Source organism: Cygnus atratus, chromosome 16 (genome assembly GCF_013377495.2).
Source record: "Cygnus atratus isolate AKBS03 ecotype Queensland, Australia chromosome 16, CAtr_DNAZoo_HiC_assembly, whole genome shotgun sequence".
In the NCBI taxonomy this organism is placed as follows: domain Eukaryota; kingdom Metazoa; phylum Chordata; class Aves; order Anseriformes; family Anatidae; genus Cygnus; species Cygnus atratus.
In genome coordinates this window covers 7009638-7023359 of record NC_066377.1, presented here as the reverse complement: position 1 = coordinate 7023359, position 13722 = coordinate 7009638, and the positions used below count along the sequence as shown (strand labels likewise).

Here is a 13722-nt window from a genome sequence, read left to right as displayed (position 1 = left end):
TCACTGTAATTCTGCTTATGGTCTTTTGTCCACTTAATATATTGTTCCATGTAAATTTCTGTTCGTTATGACTTTGTTTTTAACAATTAACTTTTAGCATATTTAAATAATCTTTTAATCTATTCTACAAAACACTGTGGACAGAGAAAATTCAGGTGGCCAAATATTAATCTACTATTATTCTTTTTAATATAAAGGCTCAGAGTATGAGGTGTATTTTTATAAAGTGATTAGCTCCTCCTTATGTCTCAGTTGTGTAGTATCTTTTTCAACTGTTTTTTTTTTTTTTTTGAGAAAAAACAACACTTTTGGTTCTCTACTGCCGAAATAGTTCTTTGAACTAAGTAATGATACAGAGCTTTGTCTTAGTACACCTGGGAAAGGATCTCACCGATGCATTGTTATTTACAGATTACAGCATTGTAATTCACATGGTTGTTTATGTAAGTTCGTAAATGTTGCAGATCAATTTTAGCACAGCAATCAGTGAAGATGGTATTCAGCAGAGAGGATCTAATACCCCAACACAAGCACTTGTATTGCATACAGTGTAAATCACCTGAAGGCTGTAAGTCTAGGAAGCTGTGCTAATGTTCTGTTTAGCCCTGGCACTTCCTAACTTTCTTTTCAATAGCATTCCAACAGTTCATACACTTCTGCTGCTGGATGTGTGTACAAATACCTTGGCTGTAACTACAGATTTCTAACTTTGATTTTGAACTGATTGCAGTTCTAATTCAAGCCTATGCCTTAGCAAAGAGGTTAGGTTGTCGTTGTTAGTTTCACTGCTCCCCCCCCCCTTTCTTCCTGCACAAGTGACTACTTGTGCTAATCTTCTAGGTAAAATGGATTTATGGTAACCGTGGCAACTCTGCTGCTTTATCTGCCAGCCAGCATTTGGAGCAAATCAAGTGTGTTGGACCTTCAAGGAGATATAGTTGTTCCTGTACATAACTTCTGAACCTCTGCAGTTTTCTGAGTTAGGCAGGAGTTTGGCATCAATCGACTTGGAGCAGTTCTCGATTGACCCAGAGCTGTTATTTTGGATGCTAACAGAAGAATAAGGTCACCAGTTATTTAATAAATAGCAACTGATAGGAGTATTGTGAATTTAGGTGACTTAAGTCTGCCTTATTCTGCTTTCTCGAGTGTAGCTCTTAGTCCAAAACTCTTTCAGGAAAGTGCAGTTGAAAGCACAGTAACACAAGGTTACAGTCTCAAGAGGTGCCGGTATCTTGAGTGTTTTTTTTTTTTTCTTTTTCCCCTCCCTTCAGCAGCCATTATTTATTTGGTATTGTAAAGTAAAGCAACCAATGCATTTATGTTCATGATTATAAAACAAATGAAATGTGAAAGACTTTTTTCCAGGTTAAAACTGAGTTAGTAGTGATGGAGTTTGATCCATAATGAGCAGCATCCAGTAGATGGCATCAAACAACTGGGAAATCCATTTTATGGTGAGCTCATGCCTAGGCTTTGAAGGCCAGTGCTGATTTTAGTGAAGTGAAACTTTGGCTGCTATGATCATTCTCATTAATTCATTGATAACACTTGGAAATTAACTTCTAAGGGACTTCTGTGCCAGTTCTGTGTTCTGAGCATGTTCATGGTTGCGTAGCTTGTAGGTTTCATCCATTTAAAATTATTGTAATTTGCAGACAGGCATAGGATGGATATGGCTTCTTTAAAGGAAAAAAAAAAAGGCAGCTGGCACAGTTTAAACATGATGCTAATGGCAGTTGTGAAGCAGATGAGGACCTTGGTTCGCCAAAGGGAGAATGCTGGCAAAGTGCAGAGAGCTTGCGTTATTCCTGCTGTTCTTCAATATCCTAGAAATAGAATTATCCATATATGCAGCTGTGGCATTTAGGAAAAAGAAGACTGTTAGAATATTCTTGTGAATGCCAAAGGTTTTCCTCTACAGTGTTTGATTTCTGTCCTTTGTCACATGTATGTTCACCTTTGATAATCTAGATGCCTGTTTGCACATGTAGGGTCACAGTTTCCTTGTGTGCTTTGGACACTTGTGGTTGCCAGAAACTGTACAACAAACTTTTTCAGATTAGTCTGTGGATTTTTGTAGTTTACAGAACATTCTATTTCAGGCTATCGTTTTCTATTTTTGTATGCATAAAATAGAACATGCGGGAAACTTTTTTGTTTTTAAATTGTCATCGTGGAAATTAATTTGCAGATTGTCCATCAGTTGCTTTCAAGTATTTGACATAGTCCTAGTTTTTCCTTTTAATAATCTTTCTCCTTCATTGCGAATGTATGCAATTGTTCTTCAGTTGGCGTTTATTATATTTTAGCTCCCCATTGTCTAGGTACTTTTTATTTATGGTACATTGGAAATTTCTGTTATCTCTGATAACATTTGCCTTAGTTATCTTGTTTAGATAATATAAATATAAATCATCACATGCTCCACAAAAAGGCCCTGCTCTTCTATGCACCTCTGTATGTCAGCAATCACTGGCAATATACATCTTTAATGTCAGTGTCAGAATGCAAATCATTTACTGTCATTCTCTGTTGTCAAGGGAGTCACATTTGTAATGCACTTCAAAGGTGAAATGCGTCATAAAAATGCGAAGTATTTTAATCTAAGGGCTTTGTTTAGAGGGTTAGGACAATGATCTAGGGATTTGATTGAATTAGCTATTCAGCTCAAATTTGTATTAAAATACAGCGTCCTTACTGTTTTTGTTTTGGAAGACATAGAGCCACCAGAGGCTGGCATTCCACTTGGGTGCACCAATTAAAGCAGGTCAACTAGTGAAACTGCAGCCGGTGGAAAAACAGCTCATTTCAATTTATGATGTCAAGAAGACTTACCAGTTTTTCAAAATAGACTCTTTAAAACATAGTAGAACACAATTACTATATTTATTGTATTTTTGAGGGCTTGTTTTTGATTCTCTTGTCAGCTGATTGTAAAATGGCCGTTTTCTACGTGATGATCTCTAGCGTAACCTTCTCCAGTGGAACCTTTGTTACTGTTCGTCTGTCTTTATATAGAAGATCGTTATAGTCTAATAAAAGTGGGGTTGATAATTATTCAATAATCACAGGAAGTGGTATGTAGCTGAAGTGCAAATAATTTTGTGTTATTATATATCACTTCTAAGAGCAAAAAGAGATGGAATGCAGAATACTGGAGCTGTATTTTCTGTAGGAAGAAAAGAATTGAAGTAGTTTGGTTTGCATGAGTCAGTGGTTTGGATCATTTATCTAATGTTACACAAATAGTCTGATTCATGAAAGAGGAAAAAATGTGGATGTATAGGCATGATAAGGCCTGACGGATATTATTTACAACCAAGTTCATCTCTATATTGATTGGATGAGTCATGCAAGAAAAACAAATGACTGCTGTAATTAAATGTTAGCTGCTGATTGGACTGCACAGGGCGCACCAAACGCAGGCATAACTGGCTGTGAAGGATTTCCCTCAGCAAGAGACGAAACAGGTTTACAGTTAATGGGGAGTGGATCCAGCTGTTAGAGTTGTATAATAAAAGAATTTATAAACATGAGTGGAATAACAGCCATTTACTGCAGGGTTAAAAAAGTCTTTTTTCCCCTGTTGCTCTCCAAAGCTGCTGGTTAGTACACTGTGACTTTGATCTCCATTTATTATCTGCATGTTTTATTAGGTGTCCCTCTATACTCATGCCAACAAGCCCAGTACTGGGGGATGCTGAGTGGTGGGGTGGAGGGTCAAAATGCAAATTCATCAAAGGATTGCTTTAGGATAACCACTGTGATGTGCTTGGGCACTGTTACCACTTGTACAGGGGAAAGGAGAAAAAAGATGCACTTTTTATGCTGAAATACAGGCATGGGTAGTACTGCATCTGGCCATTTCCTTGACTTGGAAGAACCAACTAATCATGCAATTAAAACTGTAAAATAAATGTGTGATTAATTCAGAGCCAAAAAAAATAATTCATTCCCCTTAGCTGTAATGAACTTTGAATGGATCAATAAGAGAGGTGGCCTATAAATGCAACTCTCCTGAAAAATCTCATCTGCTTCCCCTGACTACCTCTTCATTAATGTGTGCATGTACATTTGTTCTATACTATTTATCAAATAAGGCCACAAAGTTGGTTGTTGTGCATCAGTGTGCCAGTTACACGTAGCTGGAGTATATGAATGAAGTTGTGTTGCATCCTATTCTGTTAATTGTGTAATGACGGGGAAAGTTCCAGTTCAGCTTTGAAAATGCTACTGTCTTGGTCTTTTGGTTGTGTAATAGAACTGAATTAATGAGCTATAGTAGCTTGCATTATTATACAGGAACTTTTTTTAAAATTACTTAAGGCACAAAGCAAACATGGAAATTTGCAACAACTCAGAAAAACAGTGATTTACATTTCAGAGGTTGTGGTTGGTTTGGGAAACAAGTGGGTAAGAAAGATCTAAGAACTGACTTAAAATTTGCTGTGAAAAGATGACACCAGCAACACTTGAAATTTCTATATTATGTTTTATAGTCAAGAGAAATGCAGTATGATTTTCTCTTCACTGTTCATTGATTATTTCCATTCTAGCCATCTCTAAAGGGGTTCTGATCACACAGAAAAACAATGCTTTGGAAAAGCACCTAAGCCTCAGTTTTCTTTTTTGTGTACTTGTGCAGATTGCCTGAGTTCATTGCCATTGCATTCGTACAAGATCCATCTGTGTGGAATTAGGGGTAGAACCACAATGAGAAAACTTTCATTTTTGTTTCCCATATTGTCTCCTGGGATTTTGCATTGGGGTTGGTAGCTTCATTAAGGCATTGGATTTCATGGTATCTGGAGCATTATCCAATGCAACTGGATAGAGACATAGAGAAAGCTGTGGCATTCTGTCTGAATTCTTCCTTCAACCCAGATGTTGAATTTTACAGAGTTTGTAGGGAATCTTTTACTGTAGTTAGGAACAACAGATGATATCTAAAGACATCAAGGCTTTTGTAAGATCATAAGCAAAGCTGTCTCAGGTGTAAGTCATTAAAGAAACAGCAGTGCGGAACGGGAAGATCCTCAACATCCTGCCCACTTTTCCCCATGTTTAACATTTCAGTCATTTCAGTTTTGCTGAGAGTTGACCTTGGTCTGATAAACCACTCTCGAGAGCCCCATACGTGCATTAGGCTAGGGGAAGGAAGCGAAGTGAATTAAACAAACTTTACCACCATCTATAATGTGGTGAATGTAAGACCACACGTGCAATGATCTCTGCCGTAGATGTTATTAATGCAAAGTCTGCAAAAGTTGGATGTAATTTGCATTAAGCAAATGGTTAAAAATTTTCTTAGATGTATTAAAGTTTACTCAAAATCAGTACTAAAGGCTGTGAGAAATAGCAATTTAGAACAAAAAGCAGTAATTGGCTTCATCTCTTAAGAGGACAGAAGCAGAAATTGAGGAAAAAGTGACTGCTAATATGCATACATGCACGTTCTTATGCCTCTGACATATAATTTTCAAGATTTTATTAGTATTTTTCACAGATGGTAAATCTGAAAAAGCACATCATCACTCATATTTTCATTCTTCCCTGTGGTTTTAAAAGGGGTACAATCAGTAGGCTAAGCAGCATTACTGTGAGAAGAAAGGACACAGACACTTTATAAAGAATAATGAGATGAAAAATACAGAAAAATACCTGTTTATCTGGATCAAGAAAAGCTGGATTTTGAGTGTGAAAGTATGTTTAGAAGAGCTGGGGGTTTGTATACCTGTTTTTTTTTTTTTTTTTTTTTTTTTTTTTTTAAACCAGGGTTTTCAAGGTCCCACCATGTTTGTAGAATTACATTGGCTGGAGACCTTAGCAAATACCTAGAGAGAATTAAAGTTGGAAAGGGCATGTAAGGATAGACTATGCGGTTCCTTGGACTGACAAGTTTTTGGTGTTTCTAATTATACACTGGGGGTAAAATGAGTACTTTTAAGGATATAAGCAGAAACGTAGGTCAGGCAGTTTTGTTTTCACAGTTCAATTTGCTGGGAAAAAAATACCTACCTGCAGAAGAGAAATGGTCTGTAGCACACTGAAAGTATCTAGATTATAGACTAAAGAAGTTTTGTCATAGGCAGCGCATGAGTGAACACCATGGGTTTTACAAGACAGGGTTTTGTTTACTGAACATAAATAAGTTTTCTTTATCATGTATCAAAGTAAGATTGTAATAGGGCTTTAGAAGAAAGTTCTCTGTCAAGCCTAAAGGGACTGTTAGTAAGACATAGTCTGCTCTTTGGAGATAAACTCTTAAGCCTAGCTGCAAGTATCAAATATATAGAGCCATAAAGAAGTAATGTTTAAGGTTAGAATTGAAATTAAGAAAAAAGAATCTAAATTCACAGGTTTATCTATTTTATCATACCTTTATCTGGTAACCAGAGAATTGAAATCTATGGATTTAAGTGGGAGGGATGGATCTTATTGGGTGGGATTCCTTGCTTCCTTGCAAATTAAGCAAAATCTGTTTGTAGATAATATGAACATCGGGCTGAGAATTACCATCATACAGAATTGGGAAAATTAAATTGCCAAAAGTGAAAATCTTTGTGGAAGGACTAATAATTACATCATTACCAATCCAATGAAACCAAGACTTGAAGTGCAAATAAGACGTTGAGCTCCTTATGTTCTCAGCAGAGGATAAATTCCAGCTATTTAACCAGGAGTAGAAGGGACAGGTGTATTCTAAAAGTTCAATTTCAATGAGAGTTTTGCCTGACATGTACCGTGATAGCTCTCTAGACAGTTTACCCACTGAGGACTCAAAAATATTGCAAACATTCTTCTTGGGACATAACGTACTTCTGATATATTTCTATCAGCCATTTCAACAGAGATTATCACATGATAACAAAAAACTTCAACCTTGCCTCTTCAATTACGGTAAATACAGAATTGGGATGCTTTAATAATATGCCTCCTTACAATTGAAACAGATGAAGAAAAGCAACCCCACGCAAACTGTTATTAGAACTGAATAAATCATGATGAACAGTTTATTCAAACACATCGTTACCCATTGTGTTCACAAATTTGCTAGTAACTTTTTATTTGATGAATTATTCAAGAAATACGCTAAATAATTCTTGGTCTCCACTGCCTCATGTCAGCGTTATTAAAAATGGGAGATTTGTAAAGCAATGTGTTCAGACACAAGTCTCATGCTATGGATCCTCTTTGAATGACAGCAACAGCATCTGATTAAACCAAGCATTCAGTTGATTAGAATTGGGATTTAGTTAAATGCCGTTTTTTTTAATCTGAAATTTATTTATTTATTTATTTATTTTGGTCTAGGTGGCTCTGTATTGTTATGTCTTGTTTGTAGAGAGCAGGGTGCTTCCCCTTGTCTTTAGTTTTCCACTGCATATAATTTGGCACTTAAAATAGAAAATTGAAGTGTCGCATTGCTCTTATGCATGGCTTTTGTTCTATATCATGAAGAGAGGAGCAAAGGAATAATAACGGAAACATTTTTAGCAATATCCCTTTTAAATACAAGAAAGATTCATTCAGTAATATAACCACGGTAACCTTTTCCACATTGCTTCTAGCTGCTGCCATATTTCATTGTTGCTTCTGGTCACTGCAATTCTGTGTAGGTGCCTGGTGAATCAGCATGGAGCTGAAAGATGAGCACAATGCAAATTCTGACTCACTACAATATTAACTGTTCATTTTGATAGGGTGCTATGAGAGTATCAAAAAGCTTAATTTCTCATTTTCTGAACATTTAAACAAAATCAGTATGCTCTTGAAAATACATAGTTTAAAAATTGTTTTTATGAACAATTTATTTTTCTCCTCAGATTAACTAAATGCATTTACTTACATTTTAGCTGTTGCAAGGGTGAACTAGCTGATGTTTTCAGAGCTATGTGAAGCATTATGTAGGTGTCAAGATTTTAAATAATCTCTCAGCATTTATCACTATATTTAATAGGTTTTCAATTAGAATGCCAATTAAAACTGATTTGTTTTAAAGAAACAGACATTTTTAATTGCAGCGTGCACATTCAGCCTTGTATTTAATTGCAACAAGATTGCTGAAATGCTGTCTTTATTCATAGATGTACAAGGACAAAGCTTTTACTCAATTCTCTGCAATTAGGATTAAATAGGAACATTATCTCAGCAGGTGCAGAATAGCTCTAAAGGGAAGAGCCAAGGAGCAGATTTTGTGGTCCTGCTGTCTGAATGGCTGTAATGTTCTAAAGAAATCTGTCCCAGAACAGGTTCTGATTCCCTCCATTTGTTGTGTTGAAGTCCACAAACAGGGTCAAGAGAAGCTGGAATTAGTTGTGGTAGCTAGATCTCCCTTTTCTTCTGTAGAGTTCCCCTATCATGTCTTGAAATTCTGCACAACCAACCTGACTAATGCCTCAGAAAAGTGCCATTGCTGCAACAATGCTGCCAGGGCATGGTGCAGATCCTTCACTCCGTTTCAATCAGTTCAGTGCTACTTCTGTGGACAGAAAGAAGGTGATACTCTAAGGCAAGAGAAGTGTTCATTTTGCTCATAAGGCTAGCATAATCTGCACTACCCAAGATCCTACCTCTTGATCCTCCTGGAAAGCAATGGTGGTCTGGAGGAATGGTTTAAATGAGTCTACTTGGGATATACCATGTTTTGCCCCAAGGGCAAGAAAGGCAGGCTCCAACCATTAGATTTTGATCCAGCAAAGGCCTGAAGCGTGTGTGATCCCAACATGTAAGCAGTCCCACTGAAATATTTGTACAGTCCTATGATTTTCAGAAGTTTGATAAAATGTTGTCCTAAGTCAGGTGTTTAATATCCCGTATTTACAAACCAAAGCCCATATTCACTATTATTTCCTTTCCATCATGATCTTAGATCTCCCTTTGCACGTTCTACCTGTATTTTCTTCTACCTTGGAAAACACCATGCGCTATGGAGGCTGTCTGATTTATGCTTTAGATTTTTTGTCCGTTGTAAAGCAGCACATCAAGTTTTAATATGTCATCAATCATCACTGTAAATCTCATCCTTCTAGATATTACGATTTGAACACAAACTGCATTCTTTGATGTTTTAATACTATAATCCCCTTTCCAGCTGAAGGAAAGGTTTTCAAGGTATCCATTTTCTTCAGTTTTTCAGTGTTAAACGCAAAAGCTGGGCTTCACTAACTGCAGTTAGAGGAAGTGCACCTACTGTGACACTTCTCATAGGTAGGGATTTTAAGTGCAGGTTTGGAATATAGTGACACTGATGTTAAGTCACTGATGTGATGTGAGTTATCCTGCAAAAATAGTTAACTATTGCCTCATAAACACAGGAGCCTGAGCTTGTCTTAGTGAGTTACCTCTTGTCAGCTAAACCAGGCTAACTATGCATGGCATTTTGCAAAAGCAGAATAAATCATTAGTTTAAACCAGCAGGAAAGCTTCTTCCATTAGTCATTCATATTAAAAGACACTTGACTTCAGGTTAATTTTCTTGCTACTGAGGGTCAGTATTCTCATATTCCTTTAGAAAATAGTGCCTGAATACCGACTTTGTAGGTTATTTGGACAACGCACAGCATGACGTTATGAATGGTAGCCATAATGGTGGTTCATTCCTGCACGAGTATTTTAGTACCTCTTTTTCTGTAAGATCTGATGTTAAAAAAGTTGAAGAGATTTTGAAGCAGAACGTGACAAATGTATGGACTTCGTGTGCCATATGCAAAATAAAACAAGCTTTTCAGCCGCTTCTATAACTAAAGTAAACAAGGCTAAAATAAACCCAGAGTGGAAAACAAATTGAGCTGAGGACACCTAATTTTCATGGGCTTGATGTCATTCTGCATTCACAGTATAATTCCCCTTTAGTACAACTGTAAACATTTTCTGTTCATCTGGTCATTGATTCCTCTTATCCTAAGGACCAACTTTATACATAAGCACCAAGAAAAAGAATATGAATGCCCAGCCCTCTCCAGGATAAACGTCATACATGTAGGGAAAAGCTGCATTTGAGTGCTTTATATCCCCTGCTGTTAAATTCTTGGCACACACTCCGAATTTAAGCAAAAAAAGATAGACCTAGTCTTGTGAGTCATTTTCTTGATTGATCTAATTTACCTTGAAGGTTAATGTATTCTAAACTAATTCAGAGATTAATAACCACTTAAAGGTATATGAAAGACATTTAATTGTATACAAGATGAGTGTTGTAACCAAGTTTATTATCTCTTCAATGACTTTGGGAGTTTGTTTGAAGAGATATAAGAGTGATTAGATTGATACAGAACAGCAGGTGCAAAGCAAAAAAGGTGTTTTTTTTTTCAGCACTCGCTAGTTAATTCTGAAAACAAGGAAGTAATTGTATTTGTACTACATATTTGAAATGAATTATCACCTTGAAAATAAAAGTTTTAAGTTCTTTCTTATGGCATTTTAAATAGTGTCTTCATTAAAATTCTTTCAATGATTAAATAAGTGGTTGGACCAAAACAATGCTGGATCTACATTCTCCAGCCTTCTTTTGACTTCTAGGACAACAGAATTGATGATGCTAGACTTCTTCCTTTCTTTTTTTTTCCCCCTGAAGACAACAGAATATCAGTGCAGAGGTTTGCCTTTGTCTGTAAGGGACAGTGTCAAGCTTAGGTGTTGCCATTTTTAAACAAACCAACACAAGTCTGCTGTCTGTCTAGTATTTTTGGATACGTCCTCTCTTTCTGCTGAAAAAAAAAATAATCCAGTAATTTTCTGGAGAATGTGTGTCTGACCTGATAGAGCTAGCAGACAGAAATATGAGACAGTATTGCTTATGCCCAGATGCTATTACTGGGCTGCCATCAGCTCAAAAGTCACAGACGTTTTCTTGTGTTAGAAAATGGAGATGCTAGTTGTTACCTAGAGGTATTTTGCTTTGACCTGCAAGTTAGGTTCTCTGAGAAAAAAAAATCCAAAACACCTGCAAAATTCCCTCAGGACCCTCGAGGCTTTAGCATGCCTCGGGCAGAAGAGGATTGTTTCCCAAGAACGCAACCAGACATGGAATCAGATGCAAGCCGGGAAAGCACCCACAGCGAGTTAAAATGAATAGCTGTGACAGTATCAGGAGATTGTTCTGTGGTGGAAAGCCTGGCAGGTGGTGCAAGCTGATCCTTGTACTGATGGGCCAGGCAGTGGTTGTGAACACAACTGAACAAGCTATGAAGTTCTATAAAACACTGTATCACATTCCTTTGCTGATAACTGCACCACAGAAACAAGTACGCACACAGAAAATCATGAGACTGATTGTGAGCTTCATTTGAGATGTATGGACTCGTAATAAGCTTGGAGGAAAAGGATGTTATGAGTGTCGTTTTGTGTAACAGTCTGTTCTTAGTTGTCATAATTCACAACATATGTTACTTGTGAAAATTTTTTGTTTTGGAATTACTTTATTGGAGGGTGTTCTCTTGGACAAAGAACTGTCAAATAATGTTAGCACAGCCCATCTATCTTTTGTATTTTTAAAGGAGAAAGAAAGCTTGGAAGCAATATGGTATCAGTCTCTAGATTAAATTAAAGGTCTGCAAAGTGGATACTTTATCTAATTCTATATACAAGAAAGCACAGACTTGCTGCTGATAATACATACAGCTCAGGAGAGGTTTCATCTGCTTACCACAGTGTATTCAAGGTAGGAAGTTTTCTCCAAAATCATTTTAGTGCATAGCAGACTTCCAGGCAGCTGAAACCACGAACATTACAGCACATTTCATGGGGCTGATCTTATATCTGGAACAGAAGGCAACTGCTTTAGAAGATTGCCAATTCAGATTTTATTTGGTGAACTGAAAGAAGGAATATCATCTGCCAGGGCAGCCAGATGAAAATCTTAAAAGTATTACTGAAGCACAACCTCAGGTAACATGAAATTGCTGTTGACAGCTGGGAAGTATTGACAGCAAAGACAGCACGCTGCTGTTCACCAGTTTTATTGCAATGATTTGGTCTGACCAGCAATATGTAGCTGATACCAAAGCAAGTGGCACTGAAAACTGACAGGTTCACAAGGCTGAGATTCCCAGATTTTCCGACTTACACCCTAGCCTGGAAAGGAAGAAATGCCATCCATATACTGGGCTTTTCAGCATTGAAATACCCAAGGTGCAATACAGCAGTATATTGTCTGTGATTCTAAAGTACACACTGCTGTAAAAGCATTGAGGATTGCCGTGTCTCAAGATGCAACAAAACTCTATATGATGCTTATCACAAATCCCTTCAGATGTCACTATTCACCTCTGAAGACTAAAAGGAAACTTACATCTCAAGGACACCTCATTTTTTTAGTCTTGCAGTGATCAGCATTACTCTGCACTTCAAGCTTCTCTTTGCTTTTGTGTTGGTATCTTGAATGGTAATAACAGCATCTGTAATGATCAGATAAGTATCAAAAGATCTGTAGTTTCTGCTTCCAGTTTATGAACAGAGTTTTTTTTTTGTGTGTGTGTCAAAAACATCTTAATTTATCAGTTTTATTTTCCCCTAGAATATCAATTTAGTCTTGATGGCAGTTAAACTAGATGAGGTTAAATCACTTTTTGAAGTGAAGACTGTGGAATTGCTGCATACAGAAGCAAACCTCTTCCCACTGACAGAAACATGATGAGATTGTACCTTTCATTCTGGCTTTGGTCATCCTCCAGATCTGTTCATACTTTTGGGTTCCTTATAAAAAGCACTCAAAGTTTTTATGAATAAATCACTTTTCAGTGAGAAAAGGGCAGCTTTTTTCTGAAAGTGAGATCTATTTTATCCCTGTTCTAATGATGCGATAGTAGCTGGCACCATAATTGTGACATCAAAGTTTCACTTCTTAGGCATTGCAGACCAAAAAAAGACTTTCACTGTATCAAGAAATTTCAGTGCCATATGTGTTGTAGTAAGATGTAAGACTTTCTTTAATATCTACGGACTTTGGCTCAAATTCTCTTGAGTTTTCTCAGAAAAGTTAGGTTGCATGAGATCTATGCACTAATCTACATATTGTACTTCTGATATTTCGGCATTAACACCAAATAAACTTGACTATCTTAGCTTCCAGTTTAAGTTCATTATTCGACAGACTTTGTAACATTTGTTTCCTTGGTGACCAGAGTCATTTAACAACTTCATTGAAAGTCTTGTAGTGTCAGATTCAGAGAGCCGGTGGCTAGGATTGATTTTCTGTTTGAGGCCAAGTTTTTTTAATTATAATGTTAAAAATCTCTCTCCCTTCAAGGGCGCTTTATATATATATATATATATTTTTTCTTTTTTTGAGCAGAATTTTCAAAAAAACAAAGCCAGCTACACAAAGTCCTATCTCTGTTGCTTGAGTTTAGCTGTAGGCATTAGGCCCCTTAGGCATTTAAGAATGCTAGATAAACAGAAAAATTTTAGACTTTTAGTTACAATAAGCTCACAATATTTAGCAACATGAGGGTGCTATTTACAGGGATCTCATACATCACCAGTTGTGCTGATAGATCGGAAAACAACATACCTAATATTTTCCGTAAAATAGAAAATTACTTCTTTTCTTTGTCTTTCCTATCTGATTTGCGTTGGTATCTTATGTTCATGGCATTTTTTTCTGCCTAGCTTACCAGAGTGATTCTGTAATTCTTATGATTAAATGTGCAATTAAGGCTTAAGCACTATTAGCACAAGGGATTTTGAAATTAGGATGGGACTATAACATTGACATCA

General features: G+C 36.7%; 1 protein-coding gene across 1 annotated transcript in view; it reads right to left on the bottom strand.

Moving 5' to 3' along the window:
• The window catches only part of BCAS1 (brain enriched myelin associated protein 1), a 212120-nt gene that overhangs the window by 101975 nt on the left and 96423 nt on the right, over positions 1 to 13722 (bottom strand). The gene's annotated exons all lie outside the window — the stretch shown is intronic.